At 40.7% G+C, this 27,935-nt stretch overlaps 1 protein-coding gene across 18 annotated transcripts in view; it reads right to left on the reverse strand.

Annotated features, from left to right (window-relative positions):
• Positions 1–27,935, reverse strand: part of ENOX1 (ecto-NOX disulfide-thiol exchanger 1) — a 626,515-nt gene that overhangs the window by 508,427 nt on the left and 90,153 nt on the right. For 6 of the 18 annotated variants that reach the window (XM_078375358.1, XM_078375362.1, XM_078375354.1 and 3 more), the window contains exon 1: positions 27,761–27,877. The exons of 7 other annotated variants lie outside the window; for them this stretch is intronic. The gene's annotated coding sequence lies outside the window, so the exon portion shown is untranslated. Of the gene's footprint in view, positions 1–6,318; positions 27,878–27,935 lie in introns of those variants that run through there. 5 more of the 18 variants (XM_078375355.1, XM_078375365.1, XM_078375364.1 and 2 more) reach the window with 1 other exon arrangement.

Consider the following 27,935-nt stretch of genomic DNA (forward strand, 5'->3'; position numbering starts at 1 on the left):
CTATACATATCCCATTATTACCAAAGGGCTCATTACATCATTACATTTCTTCAAAGGTTTCTGAGTTATACTGGAATATCAGGACCTGATTACAGCCCACTATGATTTCCGAGGCAAGCCAAAAAGAAACCTCCAGAATAGACCTGCTCTAAAGATCAGGAAAGGGATTGGAATCCGTTTTGCAGAAGGGGAAAACAAGTTGAGCTGTGTCTGGATAGAACCCAAGGATCCCTATCTCTCTGGATTCACTTCTGAATTCAGGAACTAGGTTAGCAGTTTCCCAAAACAGAGATGGCAAGTCATCCATTTCAATCAACCAAGAGTTTACTGGAAGAGCTAGTAGTAGGAATTTGTTATATCTTGCTCTAAATCTCTTAATAATTTAAAATATATATTTTATTAAATAACACCAATAGTGTTCCAGATATTAGAATCTATTTTGTGTTCAAAAACTATGAGAGGTGCTTTCTACCATTCATACCGTTGAAATCACTGGACTGGGATCATCACCCCTCCAGAAAAGAACTCTTTAGAAACCTACCCAATCTATCACAGAGAGAGAGAGCTTCTTGTATCTTTCAACTCCATTATCCCTGCAGACTTAAGCCAGTTTTAAAAAATGCCCTGCACTTACATCTGAAAAAGATTTGACGCTTTGAAGAAGAAAATGTAGACATTTCTAGGATGTATGTATTTTAGTGTGACTCTAACCCAAAGTAAAGTATTTTGCAAATACTTTAGCAAGTATTTACTAAAGTAAAGCCTTGGTAAATTTCTCCCACTTTTCTACCATTAGATAATAATCCCTTTATCCACTCCTATTTCTCTACAACTATCAACTTTTTCGTCACCTAGTATAAAAATACACAAGTATAACCATGTCTTCAGGTCCTTGTGTCCACACGAAAGCTTCTTTGTCATGTACAATTTACATTAAATAAATCTGTATGCTCTTCTCTTGTTAATGTCTTTTTAAGAGGGGCATCAGTCACAAACTTAGGCTGAAGGAGGAAAAGCTATTTTCTCCTTCGACATCATTTTTCAGCAATCCCTAGGTACTGTTCATATTACGTCTGTATGTCGTGAGGCCTAGTTCTGTTACCACTCAGCCAAAAAGGGTTCTAATAACAAGGAAATAGAGAAAAGGAAAATGTTCTAACCTTTTTCCCTTTAAATTTCACTTTGAGATTTCCAGTGTAAGTTCCCTAGTTATATAAAAACCATAGCTCGATGATTTCAGTCCTCTAAGTCTGTCTTCATCCTTATTTCATTTCCAGAAAGAAAAACATAGCTGCATTTGCCATCTGACTTCACTACCTACAGTTCTACAGCTATGTTTTTGTACTGGGGCATTGAAAGACAGAAAAAAGTACGGACAAAAAAGTCCGTTACCTCCAAAAGCCAGATCTGAGCGCCTTCTCACCCTGCAAATCACATGCCATCCTTTTCCAGATCGATTCTTTGTCTAGTTTCACCAGTATGTTAGCATCTTTCAATTTCTTCTATTCTCATCTCAATAAGCTATGGCTTATGGAAAAGATAAACCTGATTTTTTAAAAAAGCCTGCTTCCTTCCATAACATTTGTTTGCGTGTGTGTGTGTGTGTGTGTGTGTGTGTATGTTCAATTCTCATATGATTTCCAAATTAGAACTCAAGTTCAAATAGTCAAATCATGCTTACAAAACAAGATCTACAAAGTGAAAACAAAACAGATTGATGGAGGACCCTTAGCACCACTTACACCACACCCCCAACAGATTCCAACTACCCAGAGGATCTGCTTTTCAGTCCCCAGGTGCAGCCAAGCCTCCACTAAGCAAGGCTCTTCCTGACTGAGGGACTGGGTGAATGCCTCTACAAGAGATCACCACATATTTTCATAGTTTACAAGGATAAAGCAATTACAGCTTCAGTTGTTCATGAATAAAGCCTCTTTAACATTTTAATGAGAGCATTAACTCAGCTTCACTTGGTTTGGCCTCTCTAGGAAGTCTGTTAGCCTAAGAGAAAGTTTCTTTAAAAACCAGTAATGAAATTGCAAGCCTCTCTGTGCCCCAAAGGGCATAACTGGGCCACAAACATTGGCTGCACTATTTCTCTCCTGAAGTTGCCTATATTTTTTGATAAGACTACAGTTTGGTAAACGAAAGAAGGCATCTGGAGAAATACCTCTCTGCAGTATTTGTATACTTGTATGTGTTCACTCATTTTATGTCTGACTTGTCTCCTAATTCGCTTTTTATGTTATACACAGCTTTGAGTACAACATGTGACTCAATAAATGTTAAATCATACTTCTCTGCAATTTTCCTTTCATAATTTTCTACTGCCTCTGTTCACTCTTGCAGCGTGACTGATTCCCACCAAGGCTACCAAACTGCCATTCAGCTGGAGACCCATTAAATTCAGCAGAAAACCAGCAGAGCTTCAGAAGCCAAAGGTGAACAAGAAATAATTCCCAGACTCAGTGACATAACATGAATTTCTGCCTCTACTCTGAACAAAACCTGGAGCAGAGTGAATGAACACAAAACTCTGGTCACCGTAAGAGTAAAGCTAAAAAGAACGAATGTCCAAGTTTTAACTCTTTCACTCTTCAAATGTCTGCTGAGTATGTACCATGCAGCAGGAATTGTTCTAGATACTGGGGATACAAGCCAGGAACAAGACAAGACTCTCACTCCCTAAAGTTCTAATGAAAAAGACAGGCAATAAACCAAAAAAAGAATGTCAGAGGGCAATAGGAGCTATGAAGAAAATGCAACAGGGTGACAAGAGGCTAGATAAATAAGGTGAAAATTTAAAGCCAAGCCAAGCAAAAAGCTACAGCAAATCCTCAAGGTCATAAAAAGACATGGAATAACCTTCAAAGCTATTACTAAGTGAAAGAAGTCAGTCTGAAAAGGCCGCATTCTATACCATTCCAACTACATGACATTGAGGGAAAACTCAAACTATGAAGACAGTGAAGACATCAGTGGCTGCCAGGGGGGTTATGGGGGAGGGAAAGCAGGAGGAATAGGCAGAGGGCAGAAGATTTTAAGGGCAGTGAAACTATTCCATATGACATTACAAGAGTAGATCCATGTCATTATTACATTTATCCAAACCCATAGAATGTACAACACCAGGAACAAACCCTAATGCAAAAGATGAACTTTCAATGCTAAGGATGTGTCATCGCAGGTTCACAGATTGTAACAAATGTAGCACTCTGGTGGGGATGCTGATAATGCAGGAAGCTATGCATGTGGGAGCTACACGGGAAATCTCTGTACATTCCACTCCATTCTGCTGTCAACCTACAAGTGCCCTCCAAGATAAAGTCTGTTTTTAAAATCCTTAAGAAAGAATGTGGTGAGCTAAAGAACTGAAGAGCCCAGCTTGGCTAAAGCACAGTGAGCGAGGTAACCAGTAGTGTGACTAGAGTAAACCAGGCAGACCACGGTTAGAAGCTTGAATTTCATCCTAAAAGCACCAAAAAGCCATTGAATAGTTTCAAGCAGGGCTTCTCATTATGCGTTCTACATTTCTGAAAGGTCACTCAGGCTGCTGTATGGAAAACGGATCACAGTGCGGCAATCGACAGGGGCTGATGATGTGGTGTAGCCTAGGATCACCATCTAGCAGCATCAGAGCAGTAGAAGTAGATGGAATTGAAAGAGGAGCTGACGGGACTGGTAATGGACAGATTGGATGTAGGGGATGAAGGAGAAAGGAATCAGAGATGATTTCCGAATGGGAGAAGAGACCATGCGCTGAGATGGGGAAGACCCTGGCTACAAAACCACACAAGGTGCCACGGGCCATGGTACAGATCTCTGGATGCAGTGTAAGTGTTCAGCCCACTAAGGGAAATCAAGTTCAGCTTGCCTGATCTCTGCCTTAGCATGAATAGCAAATGTGTGTGTGTACACACATATACACATGTATATGCATATATACATGAATATATGTAAATACATGATTTTTAATACTTTTTTGCAATTCGAAGCAAATTTTAAATTGTCAGCAATCTTTTGAAGAACAGAGAGCCAGGGTTGTTATTGTCCCCATTAACATGTAAGGAAGCTGATGGCAAATGAGGTGAAGGGTCTTCTGAAGGTCACAAAGCAAGCAGTCAGCAATGCTGAAAGGAGGGACCCAGCTTCCTTTCAGGAGTCCCTGCAGTACCTCACGCGCTCTGTCCATCATCTGGAGCACACGGGGCACCCTGCAAGCTCTATCCTCAGCGTGAGAACATTTTCAGATGAGGTAAGGGTGGGGGTGCTGCCTCGCCCGTGTCATTTTCTTTTTGCTCATTCCATCACAGACACTATTTTAATAATCCATAAAATGTGGCTGATAAAACCGAAAGATCGTTAATACCAAAGCAAACTTTACAGAGAGCAAATCAAATGCTAAGGTATATTGTGGCATAGATTTTTAGACAGATATTTAAATTATGAACCACAAGGCCTTTACTGCATAGGCTCTTCAGAAATCCCTCTGAGGGCCGCATAGGGGGAGATTCCTCGTGAATGTAAGGAACGCACGCCCAGGGCTCACGGGCCTTTCAGTAGCCTCATCTGCAATTCTTCATCTTGTCTTTAGGTTTCTCGAAGAACATCAAAAGCACAGCCAGCACACATTTTAGGAAAAATGACAAAAACACTAGAATCAAAGAGTTCACACATCTGGTGTTTGTAACATTATTTAAAGGAATACAATTTATCTAGATGAAATTACCACTAAAATCGGTCAGATCATATTTAAAGAAGACATATGCTAGGGGCAGGACTGGGAAGCCTGGACACACTTTAGTCTGTATCCTACCTGTACGAGTTTCAAAAACATGCTTTCGTTTTTCATCTACCAGACTTTCCTTAGGAGCTGTGAGGACTCCCACCTCATATTTAGAAGTCTGACAGAGAAACAATGAAGGGGCGTCTGCCTCTGTGTTTGTCCCTGTGAGTCACACGTTTTCTGTTCCTACTAAACGTGGGTTGGCTTTTTTCTTGTTGACTTGCAGACTTCCTCTGCTGCTTTTCTCTAACGGTGTTTTTCCAAAGCACCCCCACCTTGCAAGCACAGTCCCACTAAGGAACAACAGGCAATTATGCACAATCACAGTGATCCCAGTTCCTGGGGCATCATATAACTGGACTGAGAACACCCACAGAAAGGGGTTCACTGAAAAGAAGCTTCAGATACCTGATCAGCTGCACCCTGGCCTCCGGCCTACACATGTAGAAAATCACTTGTCAGGACTGAAACCACGGTGGTCACATGTGTTGCCTATGAAGATGGAGTCATTTCTATCTATTACTGATTGTCTTGCCGGTACTTTCACACAGGTACACAGTAATACGCTCTCAGCACATGTGAAGTAGAGTTGAAACTTGCCCTGCTATTAAACACTCAGGTGGGTCACCCCCGGAAACTGCCCACCGAGTCTCCCGCCAAGATCCTCCATCAAGGCCTTAGCTCCCTGTCCATCCTGCCCTACACAACCCTTTTGACTTCTGGACACATCACTTTCCTGACCATTTTCTCATATCATTAAATTTTTCTTTCCGTTCTGGGAGTGTGGTCAGTGAGATTTGCAGAGAATATAGGAAAGGCAGATGGCAAGAATGAAGGCGAACTGGGAGTAATTTGGAGGGTTCAGAGAGCCTGCTCCCAGGAAAAGCTGGAGTCAGCCATGGAGATGGACTGATGGTGGGAGGCAGGGAGAGCAAACGGCACATGAGTGGGAGTGGCCAAAAGGAAGCAATGGGTCAGAATGAGAAAGATTCAACTTGGGGCCTTTGGTGCCACTATGAGACACTGTACAAGTGTCTCTGAGGCTGTAGGGTGCTAGTGCCACCTAAACTAAAAAGGGCAAGAAACTGAGCACTCGAAAATAAGACAAATTCTGACGATCTTCTCCCTTCCCACACAAAACAACCTCTCTCTAGAGCTCTATTTCTCTTCTTTCCTTCACATCTTAAGCCCCATGTCAAATCCCTAGTCTCCTCACTTGACACCTTGAGGTGACAATTATTATAATGATGATTCTATAAATTAGATCTTTATACAATTTGACACCATAACTTTTTATATATAAATAAATAAATAAATTGACCCTTTGTGCAGTAAAAAATCCACATGTAACTTCGGACTCCCCAAAAACTTGACTACTAACAGCCTTCTGTTTATCAGAAACCTTACCGAGAACATAGTCAATTACACATATTCTGTATATTATATGTACTATATGCTATATTCTTCTAATGAAGTCAGCTAAAGAAAAGAAAACATTTCTAAGAAAATCATTAGGAAGAAAAAATATTTACTCTGCAAGTGGAAGTGGATCATCATAAAGGTCTTCTGTCCTTATCAACTTCTTGTTGAGTAGCTGGAGGAGGAGGAGGAAGAGGAGGGATTCATCTTGCTGTGCCAAGGGTGGCAGAGGTGGAAGAAAATACAAATATAAGTGGCGGCCCATAGTTCAAACCCATGTTGTTCAAGGGTCAGCTTAGAAAAGTTATCAGATTTCAATGAATTGTTATGTACCAATTTCATTTTGGGCATCTGACTTCAATTGCTTAATAAACTCCAAAATGTGTCCATTCCAAAATGAAAGCACACTATTAGGGAAGACAAATTTATAATGTGCCGTAATAAATAGGACATTATTGTCACTAAGATTACAATGTATCTGGACCATGCTGTATGGTTTTCATTAGAGATTCCTTGAATTCATTAATTTTCTTTTTCTTTTTTTTTTTAATAGGAGGCAGACTGAAAGAGGCAAAAAGTGATCTGGTTGAAGCTTCTTCTTTTTTTTTTCTTTTTGTTTTTTAGAAGGAAAGGAAAAAAAGGAGTGAAGGGAGGAAGAAAGAGGAAGAAAAAGAGGGAGAGAGAATGGAAATGTTGCTTTATTCTAAAAATGAGTATTAATAATGGCCGATCAATATTTCATTTAAACCTATGAGTAGGTGTGATGTGGTATTGACAAGAATGTATATTTTGTATATTTAAAGTGGAGCACTCTATAAATATTTATTAAATTTACTTGTTCCGGATCTGAGTTCAAGTCCTGGATATCCTTATTAATTTTCTGCCTCGTTGAGTCTAAGTCTCTTTATGGGTCCTTATAGGTCTTATAACACTAAAACTTTCTTTGCAAAGCATTTTTTATATCATTCTTTTATATATTTATTTATAAACAAACAAACACATCCAGACTCAAAGAAATTTAGAATTGTGCACAATGCTACACAAGTGAAAGAATCTGTATCCAAATCCAGGTCTTCCGACTTGCGATCCTGTGCTTTCTAGAATATACTATTAGTCTATTTCTTGTCATTTTCATTTATTTTTAGGTTTCACTTTCCTTTAACTGACAAAGAATAATTACATATTTTATGTTAGTCTGTCTTGTTCTCTAACTGTCTGTTCTGTACATTTTACTAGTTCAGACTTCACTAAGACTTCAGAATTGGTGAGGCAATAAAACATCATTTGATACTCGATTTACTTGGAAATCTGGGAGGTGCTAAATGTGCATCCAATATATCCAGGGGGCTGAATGGGGACGCTACCATTCTGAAAGTGAGAAGGAAAAGAAAGCCTGCCTTCTGTTAGACGTCAGGGCCAACATCAGCAGTTTAACATCAATATGAAATTTTAAAAATGGATTTGCTAACTACAAATGATGCAATTTTGAATTTATATCAGTTAATATTTTATAAAAATCAAAAAAAATTTCCCCCAATATAAAAAATATAATCTTAAAGTAATGGTACTGAGTCTACAGGCTAATTTTTTTTAAAAAACAACACCTTGCATGCTCTGCTCATGTACCCCAAAACCTAAAATCCAATAAAAATTTAAAAAAAAAAACAAAACACCACATTCTTATGATTTTGTCACATATTTTTATTATGTAATATAGTATCCTGTAGTTCAATTTTTTCTATGAATTTGGCTCTGCCTCTTCTTTTAAAGTCTGGCATGAAGTTGGTTTTCAAATATTTGTTAAATAGGTGATGGATGCATAAATGGATGAATGCATATGTCTGCAAGTTATACTGCATGTCAGCTGGAGAGTTAAATGCCACCTCCTTCAGGCACAGTGGGCCAGTCCCGGACTTTGGAATTCCAATCTAGCTGTCTGTCAGCTACATCATCTTAAGCAAATTCCCTCACCTCTTGATTCCAAGTTTTCTCATCAGCAAAATGGCAACAACACTGAGTACCACACAGGATTGCTGTGAGGATGAAATGAAGTCACACACTTGACACACCGCCTAGGCTGCAGCAGTTAATACAGCTTACTTACCCTCTCTCCTCTCTCTGCCTCACATTTAGCACGACCCCTTTCATAACACCGACCTTGATAATGGTGCTTCAGTATATAAAACCCTGTTGTAAAGTTAATGGCCAAACATCAAGTTTATTTACAATGACTCAATTTCCCCTCTACTAACATTAAACTTATCTATTCATGGTCTAGAGATAGGTTGTTATGCATAGCAGGTGTTCAATACATTTTTATAACTTTGGAAAAAATTCCCAGGGAATTGAAGCTCACTCTTTTGGGCACTAACACTCTCTTCATTTGAATGCTTTCAAGAATGTAATACACACTCAACCATGCTAAGCAGCAGGTTGAAGGAACTCTAACCTCTTCTTGACTCAGTTATCAACATGAACTTAGACTTAACACTGTAATGAAAAATAATAATTCCTTGAGGGTTTTTTAAGTCAGTAGGTTTGCTCATAGCAAATATTCCCAGATTTCTATACTGTGATCATTTCTTCCTGTGATAAGCACCATGAGACCCTGGGGAATTAACAAGATCAAGTCCCTGTCATCTTCAAAGGGTTCACGTGGAACAATTCCCAGCTATTTCCTACCTGTGGCCTCATGACACACACACACACACATTTTGGTAAGAGCTTTAAGGAGGGATCATACTCAAAGGAGGACTGTTCTGTCCCTCATTTTACACATAATACCTAGTCAACGAGTATTTATGAAGCAAACTGAGTAAACAGTATAATTATTAGTTTCTATTTGGAGATGTTTTTCGAATCCACGGCTAGGCCCTTTACTCATTTGCAGCTACACTCTTTCTTAGTGAGATAAGACGATTGGGTTAAATTATCCCTGACATCCTTTCAGCACTGATACTCTATGATCCAATACTCCTAAGCTCCAGATGACAGAATTGCTGGAAATATGACCACTGGGTAAGTGAGGTATTAGAGGACATCAAGAATAAACAATGCATCCCTTGCCTTCAAATGCAAAATCCTACCAAAAAGATATTATCTGTGTGCCATGGAAACAAATGCCCAAAAGATCAGCTCTCTTACTTCTTTCTCTCACCTTAATACCATATAGAGGAGTAGACATACTGACCTTGGAGTGTAAATGTACTGATACTTTTTTTTTCCTTGTGTCAAATGTTCATAATGAATGAAAAACCTACTATATCTCAAAAGAGGTCAACTGCACTCAGGCAAATACAACCTTAAAGGGTTTTTCTCTAATAACTAAATGCAGTGCTTCACTGACCTTTTTTTCTTTGCTATTTCCTTGAACGCCACTTACTTTGTTCATATATTAATTTATTCACATTTGTTTAATGTTACACTTTTACTATTTGTACAGAAATGCAATCAAACTTTCTTAAACTATGGTTTAACTGTATTAAAACTGAAATTTCTAAATTAAAAGAAGTTTCATAAGTCGCACACAGAAAGGAAGTAGATGCTTTCAAACATTTCAAAGTCAAATGGTTTTCAACAAGGACCTTGGGAAGGCATTCTGAGCACAGCTTTGCCCCTGGAGGCCGAGGGCCAGAGAAGCCATGGACAACCCTGTTCCAGACAGGGTGATGCCCCTTCAGTTCAGTTTAAAGTACAGTGTCTTCTCCAAGCAGGATACCAATTCTAAAGTTACAGTGAAAACGACACATCATGTCTGCCTTGGAGAAGACGCAGCACGACTGAGCGCATACTGAAAATGATGATTTAGGATAAGATCCCAACTTCACCAGAACTAACTATGGGCAAGTAATTTGACCTCTCTGATTTCAGTGTCCTTATCTGCATAATGGTGATGATAACAGGACCTACCTCATTGCGTTGTTATGAGGATGAAATACAGAATTACTCCTAAAGCATTAGGAACGATTCCAAGCACACAGCAAGTACTCAGGTTACTGTCATCATCATTATCATCACCGTGAACATACAACCTATGAACTTATTTTTCTAAGTAAAACTGAAGCTATAACAGATGCCAGGAAACGAAAGACAAAAACAATCTGGAAAATCAGTTTTCCAACTTTCATCATTATTCTTGTTTCTTCCTGACAAATCCTAACTACATCTATTCCTCAGAGAGATATAGAGATTGTAAGAGAATGGAGGGGTGAAGAAAGAAGAAACAGAGACACATGACAGGAAACAGAGAGAGAGAGGGAACAAACAGGAGGTGCATTTCTGCATCATCCAAGCCATCAGGAAGGCAGACAGTGAACTAAAGCTGGAGAGATCCCCACACCTGCTGCAGCCCTGCCCTGCCCTGCCCCGTTCCCTTCTCCTCCCAGAAACTCCTCCCTCAAGCATTTAGCCTCACTTTTGTCCTAACCATTTCTGTCCTTTTCTTTCCCCTGTTTATACTTTTGTTTTATAGAATATAAGGAAAGACTTTATATGTTTTATAGAATGGAAAAGGCTTTAGAAATCACCACCTAACCAAATCCTCTCAATTTATACGTGAGAAACACTAAGAGCTCACGAGACAAAGACATTTGCCCTGGGTTGTATAGCTCTATAAATGGCACAAATAAAATGAACACTGGACTCCCTAAATTCATGCTGTCTCCCTTAGGACAACAACATGTACACATTTACTCAAACGCAATATGGCTGGCCCTGATTCCATTTGGCAGATATTTAAATGTTTCTCTTGGGAAGAAAACCTCAAGAATTTTTTTTAATGGGTTAACAAGAATCTTACTGTTTTTAATTTAATAAATATGTTTTATTATTCACTTTATTGCTTGCTAAGCCTGAAATTAGATTTCTCTATGTTTGAGTAGATCTTGCCTAACCAATAACAGGACAGCCAGATTGCAGTTAAACAGATATTCCCATTTGGGTCATAAAACACACACACATACACACATACACACATCAAGAGGCACTGAAGGCAGGGAGCGGCGGCTCACGCCTGAAATCCCAGCACTTTGGGAGGCCAAGGTGGATGGATCATGAGGTCAGGAGATCAAGACCATCGTGACTCGCATAGTGAAACCCCGTCTCTACTAAAAATACAAAAAAATTAGCCAAGTGTGGTGGCACATGCCTGTAATCCCAGCTACTCAGGAGGCTGAGGCAGGAGAATCACTTGAACCCAAGAGGTAGAGGTTGTAGTGAGCCAAGACTGTACCACTACACTCCAGCCTGGGTGACAGACTGAGACGCCGTCTAAAAAAAAGGCACTTAAAGTTTCAGCTTATTCTCATTGTCACTTTTCTGGCCTGTGTTTAGAAGAAGGAGATATCAAATATTTTAAGGCTCTTCTCATATGCAGACTTCAAATCATTTATCTTCCAAAGGAGGAACAAGTTTCTTGCCATTTCTCCATCTGCTATTTCTAACCCCACTGCCGGCCCCCTGTGCTCAACAAGCTTTCATATCTGGCCTCAGAATGTCCTCAGTGTGCTTTGCCCAAATCAAGTCTATGGCCTCCTAAACGTTCATCACTCCTTACTCTCAGCCTTCAACTCCACAACGAATGACTGAGGCTCTGAAAGCAGAGCCTTCTAATAACATATTTTTTAAATGGACCCGATAAGTGTACTTTTCTGTTGTTCTATCTCAGATCTTTAAGTATAACGATCTGGATAAAGCAAACATCTTGACACAAAGCCCCTGGTGGGCTTATACTCTCCTCATTTCTCTGGTATTCAAGGTAGCTATCTTCCCTCCCATTTACTCCATTCACTATGCGGGCTTCATAGAAAGGTGTGAACTCACTGTGACTGACAAAGGTGTTGGCAGTCTCTTCACACTTGTTTAGGTAATAGGAACATCTGAATCAACTGACTCAGTTCTATGGTGTAAGGAAGTATTTACGTTTAGCAGACTAGACCTGCAGAAAGCCAGTTTATCAGAACCATGCTGGGTCAGTATTATTTACATGGATCTATACTACGATTATGTGTTTTGTTTTCCTTTTTATCTTTATTTTTCTTTCATAGCAAATGCAGACTGGCCACCATGGGCGGTGGCAGTTGTAGCTGCCATTCTCATTCATATGAAATTCAGTAAAAGAAAAAGTAGAATTCGACATTACAAAAACAATTGCAAAAATTAAACACTCAATGCTCAGAAAGAGTTGAGCCAAGATTTGAAAGTTTCCAAGGAAAGGGAAAAAATCCATTGCTGCACCCTCCCACCCTGCATGCCAGCGAGCAGTGTCAGCTCAGTCTCTCCAGATGCCTCTCGGAAAAAGAAATGCCACAAATATAATAGGAGTTGAGATCCTGGGGGAGCCAATTAGATTTAAGCTGCTTTCAAAAATCTGTAAGAGAAAAAAAAGGCATTAGAAAAAACTTGGCACTTGAAATGTCATTTTACGTGTTCCGCTTAGGGCCTATGGAATACTATTCATATAAGGGCTAGTTGCCATGCTTAGAAAAAAACTTTGGGTTTTTGACATAACAGAATAAAATCATTAGCTAGTGAAACAAACAGCTTCAGAAGAAGAATGTGGCATGTCAAATCTAAGGTATCCCATCCTTTATCTTTGGAATCATCAGCCAAAATATGACAAATTAGGCCAAGGTCAGTGGCAGACACTCTACTGAGAAACTCTCTTCTTACAATTGGCTGTTGTGTGCGGTACTCTGAGTTTCTGGCACCTGTCGAGCATTTCTCTGGGGTGAACTGCGAGGCAAAAGAAACTGAGACCCCCCGCCAACACCATACAAGCTCCTGAACTGCCTTTCGATATCCTATGGCAAGAGAGGCAGGGGTTGGGAAGGAGGTGGGGAGCTCCTAAGGGACTGCAGTGCCTCCACAGTTACAGAAGCAGGTCTGGTGTCCAGCTGGTGATGGGGAGAGATGCGCTACACTAATGCCATGGCTATTTGTCAGTCCATTATAACCTTTCCCAGTGAGATGCAAAGCAGATCCATCAAAGACAAGAGAAGCACACAAAAGACAGTGAGATTTAAAAATTCACCAACTTCAGTTGGGTTTCTGGAGTGATTTCTTTTCATCCCAAAATGAAGCAGCCACAGATCCACCTCCAAAGATGAGTGGAGGCTCACCCAGGCTCTCCCCTCAGAACCCCATTTACTCCTTCACCTTCTCTTTAATATAGCATCGAAGCAGTCAGGTCCAAGAAGCCAGCATAGGGGTACATACCCATCTGAAAAACATTCCAGGGCTACTGGACAAGGACAACCTTCTGTTGGGCCATAAAGAAGTGGTTATTTCACTGCCTCTGGCTGGAATTCAAGTCTACAAATATATATTTAGACATGGTTCTGTGTCAGCCACTGAAGCATGTGTCACAAAGGATACTATGGGAAGAGAACTCATATTCTGCCTCCACAGATTACCATCTAAACTAATGAAGATGCACATTAGTTTGTAAAGGAAGCAACTTCACCTGCTGAAGCTCAGTTATGTTCAAGGCTTACCTTAAAGTGTAACCTCCTCCACGAGATTGTCCTAACCAGAAACAACATCTCCCTCACCTAAGCACCTATGTCCTTGTCTATCTTCTACTTTAGCCATTTCTGAAACTGTCTTATTGCCCCTTTAAATTCTTTGAGCAGTGATATTTTAATAACTGGTAAGGGCAGGGTATGTGAGAGAATGTCAAGTTCTCGACTGTGTGCTAGACATAAGCATCTCAATTACTGAGGAACCGAAGTGGTCAGAAAGGATTTCCCTCGGCTATATTTGATGGGACACTAAAACTGAATTGTCAAAGGGAACGAAGAGCATGTTAAATTCATTAAGAAGGTGAGCAAAAGTCAGATGTCCCAGGATGTCTCCTAGCACGGATATTTAAAATGTAGGAAGTTCTGACAATCTTCTGAGTAGCCATGAGGGTGATGAAAAGTTCTTTTACAGCAGATTCGTCAGTTCCACGATGGCACCTCTAATCCACACCAGTGACAGTAATGACTGGGGAACAAGAATATATTTGTTTTTGAGTCCCATCTCTGAGGACTGTCACCCTATAGAGAACAGGTCACATTCAGAAGCAATTTAATTCCCATGTGACTGTTACCACCGCAACTGCTACGACCTCTTTGGAGGGAAGGAATGGATAAGAGCTGAATTAAGCCAATGCTCCCTTCTGCGTAGCAGTCATACTCAACCATTTAAAAAAATCATGCCTTTTTACAGATGTTTTGAGCAATATTTTTCCTAATTACAAAATAGGAATGCATATATTATACTCAGCCAAACAAAAAAGAATCCTGATCATAGCTCTATGGTACCAATATAAATACTTAAACTTCACAATGGTTTTCGAAAAGAAATAGTAGTTAGAATGTCTCTTTAGAGCTGACAGTTTTTAGAAATTACTGCCCCATAAGCATTTGCTTTCTTTTTAGCCTCACTGTGTAAATCATGCTGCTCTTCCTCAGTTTCTCAGGCTCTCCAAGGCTGTTCTCTACAGTGTTGGCTTTAAACAAAACTTGGTGCCAAAGTGTGTGCCACAGCTTTCAAGTTCACCCAGATGACACTTGGTGCCAAAGTGTATGCCACAGCCTTAAAGCTCACCCAGATGACACTTTCCCACAATGGGTCTCTTCATACTTCCCTATAACCGGATACAGTTGATCCACATTTTCTGCACAAAGTTTCACTCCCCAGCAACTGCAGTCTGTATCTTGCATAGTTTCCTCCTATTCCCCTGGGTAGATTGCTGCCAGGAAAGCAGAGGAGAAGGGAAGTTTTTTGATGCTAACAAGGCCTCTGTGTAGGACTCACAGCTCATGGCAAGGAGTTGAGTATGGCATTTCTCAGGGGAGCACAGGTGAGTGAAAGTGGAAAGGCACAGCGGACAGCCATGTGCACAAAGTAGGCCCTCCAACCTCTGAGCAGGAACCTGTTCATGGTTTACATCATGAAGAAATGACTTAGTGCACTTGGCAACTCATGCCCTAAACTATGTAAGGCCTTAACTGAATAGGGAATTCTGAAAGAAAGGCATTACGTGGTGACAGGTTGTTTTTCTTTAAGGTGCTGGTGGTATAATCAAGGCTAATGAAGTATGAACATGTGTGTTATTCTGCTGTCCTCCTCCTTCTGGACATTCAGATGACTGTGAGCTCAACTCTGAGCTCGGCTAGTATTCTCTCCCAGGCATTCTGAGAAATGAGAACACCTTTGCCTGCTGTTCTGGGAGGCACACCCATACTTATCAAATCAGCCTTCCTCAAGAATCTAACAGACTTGCTGCTGCCTTTTAGAAAACCCAGAAGGAAACACACACACACACACACACACACACACACACACACACACACACACAACATGGTCGAAACACTCAGAAATCTCTTAATATAAGTGAAGTCTTTGCCAACATACAGAAACCAAGGAGTCAAAAGTCATGTATGAGTCCTTAGCATAATCTTTCAGGAGGCTCTTGCCACTGTCATGATTGGAATAGAAAAGGAAAAGTGCCTAACCTTCTAAACAAAGAAGAAATAACCGGTAAGGCTTAGATATTGGTGCTTAGTAACAAATGATAACCTTAAGTTACTCTTGGGACATACCAGGACTTTATTTGTGTTATTTCATGTAATGTTCACGATAATCTTTTGAGCTAGACTGGTAGTATTAATATTCTCATTTTTGAAGATGAAAACAATCAAAGCTCAGCAAGCTTCAGTAACTTAGTCAATCTTCCCAGTTACTCAGCGGCAGAGGTGGAATGTGAATGCATGCTATCAACTACTTCTGCTTATCAGGGGTCAATGAGATTTCCTATCAGCATTAGCCTACTTCCAATACGTTTTGAAAGATGAAGGAAAAGACGAGCAGGAAGAAAAATACAGGAGTTCTTTATTTTGTAAAAACTGAAGATAATACAGGGAAAGAACACGTTGTCAGCCCATGTCTGTGTTATCTGGCTTACTGAGGCAAAAGGAGGTTCGGAAGTCCAACCATCTGAATGTTGGCCCACAAAGGCCAGGGTCTGTTCTTAGCTAAGTGAGTCTTCAGTTAAAGATTCTCGTGTAGACTCTGAGACCTTACGCATATGCTATCACACTCATTCAAGTGCCATTTGCTCCATTTGGCTATTTCAAGTAGTAGACACACAGAAACGGAGTTTTCCTCCTGTGTCTCCTTGGGGAGGTTAGGGAGGGGTGGTGACATCATGGGAACAGTGTCTGCCTTCTCTCCTATGACTCACCCGAGTATGTCAAAGACATGCTGCTACTGCTAGGCCTGCAGCATGAATTATCCGATCTGCCAAGCAGATTCATGTGGAAAACAGCATCCTCTCTCCAACACAGCCCCAAAGAACAGTGGGAAAGGCAGCCATGAGAAACTACTCATGCAAAACCAAAGCACAAGAGAGGTGAACTCTACTCACTTCCTCCACGCCTCATAAAAAGTATACATACATTTCCATTTTCATGTTGCCAGAAATAGGTAACACGGAATTCGCTTCCTCCTCTGTGCTCTCATGCTGCTTTGTACAAATTGCTAAATGACAGTGCTTACCATATTGTCCTATAATTAGATTGTAGGTGTCTGCCTTCTCACTAGTGTAATAATTCCGTTTTTCCCTTACTATTTGTATTCCAAGCATCTGGTATCACATTTAACAAATATTTGCTAAACAAACGAATGAAAGGTTGAATGGAATGATGAATAAACGACATTTGCTCAAGGGCTCTCTAACTAGGACAAAAAGTAATGATTTTTTCCTCTGTTCTTTGTGACTGAAGATGGCTGACATGGTTACATTGGACAGGGGAATGGATCACATCGGTGTGGAGTACTGGGTGTCTCGGATGTTCCGGCCATTGCTGAATAAGTGTCGTATGTGCAGTTACACGTGTATCTCCCAATTTCCTCTGCTACAGTATTCTACAGTTTGTCTCTTCCCTATCCGCACCCCCCAGGCCAGCCTACTTCATGACTGGCTCCCTTAATCACTTATTTTCTTTGACCTAATTAGGTCAATTAAAATCCCTACTCTAGGAAAGCGCTCTTCTTATTTTAAGTTCCTGGAGAGAGAGGAGGGCAGGAAACATGACTTCATATTACCCGCTGGTGCATGGCATGTTCCAAGTATAAGGGAAGCTGGATATTCAGCACGACTCAGTGCATCCAAGCCCCTTCCTCCTGCAGAATTTACAAACAGTGGGAGGAGGACAGATAAATCATAAGGTCAGTAAAATGTAGTAACTGTGACAGGAGCAGCACAGGGTGCTGTGGGGCACATAGGAAGGAAACCAAAGCTAATCAGGAGGAGCCTCTACATACCTTTTACATTTTGAGCTCAGGTAAGTGAGACTTACCCAAGTGAAAGTAGAATGGGGAGAAGACCCAGAGACTAGAGAGAACACAATACAAACAAAACGGTCAAGGTCACTGAGGAGGAGAGAGTTGAAGCAAGAAGGCTAACTCAATTCCCAGCCCTTATTCTAAGGGCAGTGGGAAGCCTCTGGAGGGTTTTAACCAAGGTAGTGACATTCGGATCTGAGTTTCAGGAGAGAGGCCTGGGTTATAGGCAAGGTCACACAGGTTTGGGAGTGGCATCACTACGGGGGGTCAAGTGCAGCAGCACGTAGACCCTCAACACTTCCTTTTAGCAGGATTACTGTGGCTGCCATATGGAGACTGGCTTATAAAACCGTGAGATTAGATATGTAGGAACCACTCGGGATGCTATTTCCGTAGTCCAGATGAAGATGGTAATGGTGACATTTGAAATGGAAAGAAGGGGATGGGTTCAAAAGAATACTAAGATGACAGAATTAGCAGGCTTTGGCAATTGACTAGATGAGAGGTTGGCAACGTTTCTCTGCAAAGGACCGGATAAGAAACGCTTAGCCTTTGCCAGCCATATGGCTCCTGTCACCACTACGCCACTCTGCTGTTTTAGTGAGAAAGTGGACATAGACAATGTATAAATGAATGAACACGCCTGTGTCCCCATAAAAATTTACTTACAAAAAAACAGGCCATAGGAAAAATTTGACCCAAGGCTAGGGCATGCCAACTGCTGGACTAAATGAGGAATGTGGCAATCAGAACAGTAAAAATGGCTCCCAGGTATGTGGACTCGGCATCTGGTTGTCCAGGGCTAATATTTGCAGAGAAAGGAGCACAGGAAAAGGAGCAGGGTCAGAGGGAAGGAGGCAGTGGCCGGTTTTCAGACAAGCTAAGTTTAATATATCTGAAATATATCACCCAAGATGCGTCTAATAAGCAGTTAGATAGCTGAATCTCAGTTTCAGGACAAAGACCTGGGCTCGAGGTAAACATATATAGATGTGGGAGTTGTTCTAGTTAGTGTCATCTAAAATCTACTAACAGACCACAAAAATCAGTGACTTTGGTAATAAGAAGTTTAGTTTGTTTTTCATATGATGAGAGAACTCAGACCAGGGCTGGGAGAGGACAGTCATCCCTGGAGCCTGTCCAGTGGCAGCATCCATCCTACTCAGCCAAAGGAAGAAAAGTTCAAGGACAAGCACTGGAGGAGGTTTATACGGAGAGATCGCAACTGCCAGAGGTGGGGAAATGCAGTTTAGCTGGGTTTCTAGGATGAGGAGTAGACTGGATTTTGGTGAACAGCTCCCAGGACCTGCCACCCCAGTAAAAAATACATAGAGAGGTCGAGAAGGCATGAAAATGAATAAAAGTGACTCAGGCAACTATAACGCATGAGGCCAAGGTCAGAGCGCTGAAGAACATCGGTGTTAGGAGATGCACTGAAGAGACAGGAAGATTTAGCAAAGTGGAAGAATGTCAAAAGGAAAATAAAAGCAGGACTGTGTATTCGAGACTCAATGAATGCATGTAGAAATGAGCGCAGACTCATCGTTAAGCACTGAGCACATCTCTGACAGGCTGACCTTGTTTGGTGACTCTGATATTTAGATGAAAAGTAAGCCAAATTTGATCTAAGAGAAAACGGCAAAATCAGCTTCTCAAAAAAGCCAGATTTTCATTATCATGCAGGAAGACTGCTTTAGGGCTAGTGTCATAATATCCATTCTTTCCATTTACTTCTGTGTCCATAAGTCAACCACTACAAGTGAAATGTGTATTCTGCATCAAAAATTGTATGTGATCTTATACACACAGAAACATAATATACATGTGACTATACATCTGTCGTTGTATACATACACTCAACACTCACAGGATTCATCGCCAAATGCGTTTCTTTTTCACTTCCATTTTTTGCAATTTTCCATGCGCTCTGCTTTGCCCAAGGCTTCTTCTCCACCTCCCATCCCACCCTACTTTGCATGTCTGTTCTTGGCTCTCAGTGGAAACACCAAGGAAAAGAAGCTGGATTTCACCCTGATAACATGTTAAGCCCTTCTCTATTATTACAGAATACAACAGAGTCTGTAGCCTGAATGAAAAATCCAGGCCAGAACACCCGTGCCCCCTTCCTTGGCTCTTCCTCTAAGAGATCTCGGCTAGAAAAAGGGAGATCTGAAATCTTGCTGGCATGTTACCAGCTAGCAGAGTGGTATCCATTAATCTAGCCTCTTTTCTCTCTTTAGAATGTCAGATATTCAGGGCAACCATGGGGGTTCTGAGATTTTTGTATTTAGAACACTCTTTTTGGCAAAGAACAGCCAGCCTTGCTTATAAATAAGTTAAAAAAAAAAAAAAGCAGGTTTAAAAAAAAAAAAAACTGCCCAGGAGGCACTCATATAGAAAACAAAATTAGTAACCGCTTCTACTTGTCCAGCATAAATTATTAGTGTACTCAGCCTGACCAAGTGACTACTTATAAGCCTGAACACCATGGTGTTCAATAACTATAAATTGAGGATGGTGACAATGCTACCCATATTTCCTCACTTAATGACACCCAGTTGGCAGTTCAGCAGCACAACTCATATGCATTTTATTCTTCCTTACTCCGTTCACACTGTCACTCATATCAGGGATGAACTTAACCACTGGAAATAGCCTTCCAATTAGCAAAATTAATTCTTCCTTTGATTTCAAAGAGACCAGCCAGTGGATATAAGCAAGGAAAAACTCTGCAAGCAGCGTTTCTGGATTCTGTGAGGAGATTTTCTGTCAGCTCCAACAAGTCTTTCCTACCACTACTTTTACAGGGTCACCATCATTCAAAGTCTGCTAGCTTCCAATATCATCTGCAAAGCACATCTAGAAATATAGGGGCTGATGCAGATAATGTATGAAACGGAGAAGCCACAACTTGTTTCCCACTGGCTAGGTTAAATATGCACTTTAGAAGATTCCAGAACCTCTCTGCTAGTCTGAGGAGGAAGAAGGGCATGAGCTTGCCCACACCATGTGTACATAGCCCGTGACAATTCTTAAGCATTTGTTCAAAAGAATATGTGAATGCAAAATTCACAATTTGGACATTTTATGTAGCCTTCAAATGGCAACTGGGCTGGAACTCCATCAAATTTTCTTTAATCAGATCCTTCTCTCACCCCTGCCATTCTTCTAAAGTCACCATGTCAACCCCACATCTCCCTCTCTTCACAAGACAATCTTGTCTCCTCTACGTGTAGAAAATTGAAACCACTTACCAACACTGGGAAACTGAGGACCACCTTTCACTCTCCCATCAGCATCATTCTTCATAAGTAGCAGAACAGGTCTTTCATCTGCCTTTGTTCCTTCCCTCCACCACCCCATCTTAGGCAGGGTGCCTGTGACTCCTGACTCAGACTGCTACAGAAACCTCTCGTCACCTTCTTGCCTACTGTCTAGTTTCTCTAGAATCCATCCTATTCATCTTGCATGGAAAGAAAAAAACTGTCTAAAACACCAATCAGATGGCATCATGCCTCTGTATAAACCATCACAACAAGTACACCATCTGAGAATAAATCTACATTTATCCCATGGCAGAAGAAACTGTCCAGATATTAGGCTCCTGACCATGGTTACAACCTCATTTCTCACAACTTCTGCCACATACTTCACACTATATACACGCACCTGCTAGTCCTCACCTATGAGACTTCCACACTCAAGTCTCTGCCTAGTATGTACCTCCTCATTAATTACCCCACCCTCACTTGGCTCATTCCTACTGTATCCTTTTTTTCTTTTTCTTTTTTTTTGAGACAGAGTCTCACTCTGTTGCCCAGGCTGGAGTACAGTGGCATGATCTCAGCTCACTGCAGCCTCCGCCTCCCAGGTTCAAGCAATTCTCCCGCCTCGGCCTCCTGAGTAGCTGGGACAACAGGCACATGCCACCAGGCCCAGCTGATTTTTGTATTTTTAGTAGAGACGGGGTTTCAACATGTTGGCCAGGATGGTCTTGATATCCTGACCTCGTGATCTGCCCACCTCGACCTCCCCAAGTGTTGGGATTACAGGCGTGAGCCAGCACGCCTGGCCACCTACTACATCTTTAATGTTCATTCAGGGGACACCACCTGGAAACCTCATTCTCTCTTTTTTTTTTTTGAAATGGAGTCTCACTCTGTCACCCAGGCTGGAGTGTGGTGGCTAGACCTCAGCTCACTGCAACCTCCACCTCTCGAGTTCAAGCGATTCTCCTGCCTCAGCTTCTCAAGTTGTTGGAAACACAAACATGCTCCACTGTGCCCAGCTAATTTTTGTATTTTTAGTAGAGATGGGGTTTCACCATGTTGGCCAGACAGGTCTCAGACTTCCTGGCCAGACTGGTCTCAAACTCCTGACCTCATGATACACCTGCCTTGGCCTACCAAAGTGCTAGGATTACAGGCATGAGCCACCGCACCCAGCCTGGACTCATTCTTAATCCCTCTCCAAACATTCTTTACCTAACTCTGTGAGTGAACTCTATTATTTCTGTATGTGAGTCTACTTTTGTGTCTCTGAATCAGTCAATGGTAATTGACATATGGAACAGAATACAGGAAAGGGAATTAGACCTAAAGATCCAGGGGAACTTGGATGTATGATGACTAAAAAACCCATGGATTCTGAAATAGTGGTGTTAGGATAACACGTTAACACATAGAAAAAACCATTTTAGATTCTTACCAAGTATCTTCCCCCAAAATTAATTCCAGAAAGATTAAATTTTAGGTGTTTTTTTAAAATCACAGAATTAGAAGAAAATTCAGAGGACAATTTCTATAATCCAAGGAGAGAAAGGATTTTTTAAGTATAATTTTAAAAGCCAGAAACCATAAAGATTGATACATTTGATTACATAAATAGTAGCTTTTCAATTGGGAAAAAAAATGCTATAAATCCAAGTAGGACGACAATCAACAAATGGAGAAAACTGCATATTTAGCACACTGCCAGACATCTACTTTGCTTTGTATAAACTGATGCATATGCAGAGGGATCATCTCCCTAATATATAAAGAACTCTTTGGAACCAATACAAAAAAGACAAACCTCCTATTAGAAAAAGCAAAGTGAATGACATGAGCAGGCATACAAATTGCCTCTAACTTTATGTAAAGTTTTCAAACTCCCAAATAAATTCAAATTTTAAATGATGTTTGTATAACAGAATGACAGAGATTTAAAAAAACACTCTGACCTATTGAAGATGTGGGAAAATGGGTTCTGTTAAATATTGCTAAGAGTAAACTGATAAAAATTTGTGGAAACTAGTTTAATAGTAGATATCAAAAATATGACCCAGCATTTTCACCAGAATTTATCCTAAGGAACAACTTAAATGTCTATTAATGAGGCATTCTTAAATTATAGTAGCTCTTTATAGTATCATGTACATCACAATCAATAACATGCATATTTACAAGAAAGCTATGCTTATGTAATAAATTTCTTTTAAAAACTGTATTTGAAACAATTTAAAACACAGTCATCTTCTTAAATATGTGTGTTTACGTGTAGAAAAGGAAAAACACTCTTAGAAGGATATTTATCAAAATGTAAATCATCATCATCTCTAAGAGGTGGAGCTATGAATTCCTTCTTTATACCTTCTTTCCTATTCATAGACTTTTGCATTATCTGATTTTTTTATGAAAAGCATGTATGCTTTTAAAATTAAATTTATTACCATCAATATAATTATTTCTACTGTTTAAAAAGAATAGAGAAAGGAGAAAACCAGTGTTTGTGTAAATGGAGAGCGGAGTCACATGTCTAAAAAAGCTGCCATTTTAACTAAATTATACCAATCACAACCAAGGAACACTCATAAAGTCCAGCTTGTACAAGTTTGCCAAATACAATGAACAAAATACCATAGACTGCCTGAGCAATTAACACTATAGACTTCCTTTTCTGAATCTTTCTTATACACAAAACAGCTGCTATTCTAATTCCAGTGGTTATGAAACAAGAATGAACTGTTTCCTATTCATTCAATTCTGATCATTTTTATAATAGAAAAGGTGAAGCTAATTTCCTCCCACCATCTCTCTGAAAGTTTGCCCATCTTTTGTCACAAAAGTGCTGGATGACCTTGCAGCTCTAAGGATAGATGCCTGCAGAGTTTACCAGGGATGCTGCAGGCCTACACATGTGTTCTCAGACTAACAGTAATCATGTCAATGATGAGTTAAGAATTCTCACAAAACAGACGGTTATCAGAACATGGGCAGAAAAATCCAACAAACAAAAATGTCAGTGAAGCTTTAAATTCTACATCGTTTATTACCCAATATTATAAATTCTACATATTTTATTACCCAGTATTTAAGTCCGTCATTTTAAAATAGGGTTTATCAACCATAGGGAATATGGGGAAGATAGGAATTGGTGACTGGTCTTTACGAGAACAAAAGAAGTAAAAGTTATTTATAGTGACCTTTTAATGTTTACCTTGGAGCTGCTAATCAGATGTAAATTGTCATCCCGTGGATATGCATAATCAACTTCATTCCCTTTGCTAATTGAGAAATAGAGCTGTTAATGTCAAGAAACATTTGAAAAATGCACCAAGCCTGCTCAATGGAGCAAGTTCCTTTTAAAAGTCAGAGTTTCCATATAGTAAAATCATGGAAATTGGGCACAGGGAAAAAAAAGAGAGAGAGGCAGAGAGACTAATTTGTTATTGAGCTAGTCTTTGCTAGAAGAAAATCGGTCTTAACAACCCCAAACCTGGAAATTTTGACCACTTGTTATGTTCAAAAATAACTCTCCTCAGCTTTTATAAAAGATCATTCCATCACATCCCTCCAAAGTTCCTCTCCTGCTGAGTTTCTGCTTTCCCACCTGCCGTGGGTCTGGCTTAGCAGTCACTCTGCCAGGACACTCATACAGTGCAGTTCACACAAGTCAGTCCTTTTCTTTCTTTTACTCTCTGGTAGGTCGTCTTTTGAGTTTCCTTTAAAATTGATCACTGAGAAGTAAATGGTCTTCTGCAAATTGTGTAAAAAGGGGACGACAATACATCCCCTTGAGTGATACTTCAAGATTGCTGTTACCTTTATAATGCCACATATGGTAGAAGGAGGCAAACGTTTAATTTATGATTAATCTTAGAAGAGATATGGTGAAATCAGTGGCTGGCTGCAAGGACCACTTTGCCCTCTCCTATTCCAGCGCAAGACTCACTTCTACGCGTCCTCAGTGACTTCCTTGTTTTATAAAACCCAAGTTTTCTCCTGTTTCTTTGAGACAATCCTCATTAGTGAACATTCTCCCCCTTGAAAGAGCTTAATGAAAATCATCTCCTTAATTGTCTGCTGCATTTTGTCGAAGAAATTGAAGCTAGACCTAAACATGTGCCCCAACCATTCTCTTTTCACAGGCAAGGCCAGCAACCATGCTGTTTCTAGTGAGGACAGAAAACACAAATCACAGTGAGAAGAGCACAAGCACTGACCACCCACATCTATGGCACCCTTCAAGGCCCTGCAAGGCAGACTTACTCCTGGGCACATCTAGACTTCGATCTCCTGCAGTCACCAGGCCCCATAGTGATATGTTCACTAAGACACACCCGATGTGAACTGCATACTCTTCTGAGAAGGTAACCCATAATTAGCAGAATAAGCTCATGTTTTTACAAAATGGTCCTTACTCCATTCCCACCACACACTGCAGGAGTCTAAGTAGGGGTTACTTAACCTCTCTGGGCCTTGATCTCCTATCCATCAAAGTGCTTTAACTGACCTAATCACAGCCAGAGGGCTCATCTTGGTTCAACAAAACATATTCAAACCCTTTCTCTTTTTACTTTTAAAATTATCTAATTTTTTCCTTCACTTTTTTTTTTTTAGATGGAATCTCACTCTGTCGCCCAGGCTGGAGTGCAGTGCCACAATCTCTGCTCACTGCAACCTCCGCCTCCCGGGTTCAAGCGATTTTTCAGTCTCAGCCTCCCAAGTAGCTGGGACTACAGGCAAACATTACTGTGCCCAGCTAATTTTTGGATTTTTAGTACAGACAGCGTTTCACCATGTTGGCCATGCTAATCTTGAACTCCTGACCTCAGGTGATCCGCCTGTCTCAGCCTCCCAATGTGCTGGGATTACAGGTGTGAGCCACCGCACCCTGCCTAATTTTTTCTTCATTTTACAAAGTAACAGTTTTACTGAAATATGATTCATGCACCCTCAATATTCCTCCTTTTTAAATGTACAGTTCAGTGGTTTTGAATATATTCACAGAGTTGGGCATTATTTACTTCCGGAACATTTTCATCATCCTCAAAAGAAGCCCCACGCCCATCAGCAGTCACTCCCATCCCCCCCACTACAACCCACGGTAACCACTACTCTACTTTCTGTTTCTATGAATTTGCCTATTCTAGACATTTCATATGAATGAAATTATAGACTATGTAGCCTTTTGTGACTAGCTTCTTTTATTTAGCATAATGTCTTCAAAGTTTATCTACGCTGCAACATATGTTGGTACTTCATTCCTTTTGATGCCAGAATAATATTTCATGGCATGAATATATTAATACGAGATTCAGTGTATCCATTCATCAGCCGATGGACATGTGGATTCTTCCCGTGGTTGAGCTATTATGACTGATGTTGTTACGAACATTCATGTACAGGTAATTTCATAGCCTTATGTTGTAAGTTCTCTTGGATCCATATCTAAGAGATATGCTGGGTCACGTGCTAAATCTATGCTTAACTTTCTCAGGAACTACCTAATTGACTTTCAAAGTGGTTGTGCCGTTTTCTTTGCTATTTATTTTGGTTCCTTCTGTGTCTGCTTTCTGGTTTTGGGGGCCGCAGCTGGGAAAGTAATTGGGATACTTCAAAAGACATTTTATACATAGTGGACAATTTTAAGCCATTACAGGTAGGCTTGGGAGCCACAGAATGTGGTGCTTTAGGGCACACAGAAAGCATATCCGTGCTAGTTAGCAATGATGCCTGGGGTTCGGGGACCAATTTAAGAAGATCTGGGTGGGTTTTGATTTGATATAGCAATAAACGACACATAGATACACTCACTTAGACCATTATCTCAGGTGCTTATACTATAACCAGGACAATTCAAGACATACGTAAATAATGACAGGATACATTTTTGAGATTCCTTTTTTAAGAATATGTAAGAATATTTCCAGCTGGCCATATCAGAGAAGATTGTTTTGGAACAGAAAACATCTTCACTGGCACTTGAAGGATAAAGGAGTTTTAAACAAGCAGAAATGAGGAGTTGCATCTCAGACAGAGGCAACTGTATAAAGTAAGGCACAGAGTGAAAAATACCAATGAGAAGTTGGAAAAATACAAAAGAAATGAAACAATTAACATTGACTGAATGTGAAAAGTGAGGTAGAAGGCAGGATACAAGATGACTCCAGGTTTTTGGCATGGAAGATGGGATAGACGACTGTGCCACGAACAGAAAGGATGGTCAAGTCTGAAGGAAGAACTCACAGGAGCGAGAAGGAAATGAGTTCAATTTTACATAGATTGGGTTTAAGCTATCAGGGGAACACAGGTAGGTGGGGTCCATTAAGCATATAAAAATATAGAATTGGAGCTTAAGAAATATATTTCCTAAGAGAGTCATTGCTGAAGCCTCCAGGGTGGGAGCAGAGGGAGAAAAGTGGCCTATTACAACTCACCCTCAAACAGGAAACTCGGTCCACCCGAGAAGCAAAGGAGACCAGGACTAGGCCACGCAAGGGCTTGGGAAACTGGCCCAATTTTAGGGCTCAACCTGGAGGAAGTGAGCTGGCTGTTCGACTACAATGTTTGAAAGGACAGAGCAAACACAGGCTTAATCAGGCTAGTGTTTCTAGGTTAAACTACATAGGAAGTTTAATCTAGAAAGTCAGGCACAGCAGCAGGAATTTCCAGTCAGAGGCTAGCCATATCGGGACAGATCTGCCACTGGATCAGGAGGCGAAGGGCAGAACCTGGCCTCTCCAGGACTAGCGGGAGCTCGGCAAAATAACCAAGTTCCATCCAAGGGGATAGGATTCCAGGAAGGCTCCAGTTCACAGAAATCAGACAGATCTGATAGGCTTTGCGGGAAGGATACACGATGGTGTGAATATGAGTGACTAGAATTCACTCTACCTCCCATCTGTCAACACCTGCCTTAAAGGAGCAAGACTGGTTTGAGTCCCCAAATGCTACTTACTGTAGATGAAGCTTCTATTGTTCTTTCTGCCCCGTTCAGGAAAGGCTCAATGAATGAATTCAGCTAAGCTTCCAGATGCTCCATTACACCAGAATTATCGCTGAGGAAGCAAAAGACAGAGCCTTACAGTACATCCGCTTTCGGCGGGGCCAAGGAGGAAGAGAGAAAAAGAAGA

Source organism: Callithrix jacchus, chromosome 5 (assembly GCF_049354715.1).
Source record: "Callithrix jacchus isolate 240 chromosome 5, calJac240_pri, whole genome shotgun sequence".
Lineage (NCBI taxonomy): Eukaryota > Metazoa > Chordata > Mammalia > Primates > Cebidae > Callithrix > Callithrix jacchus.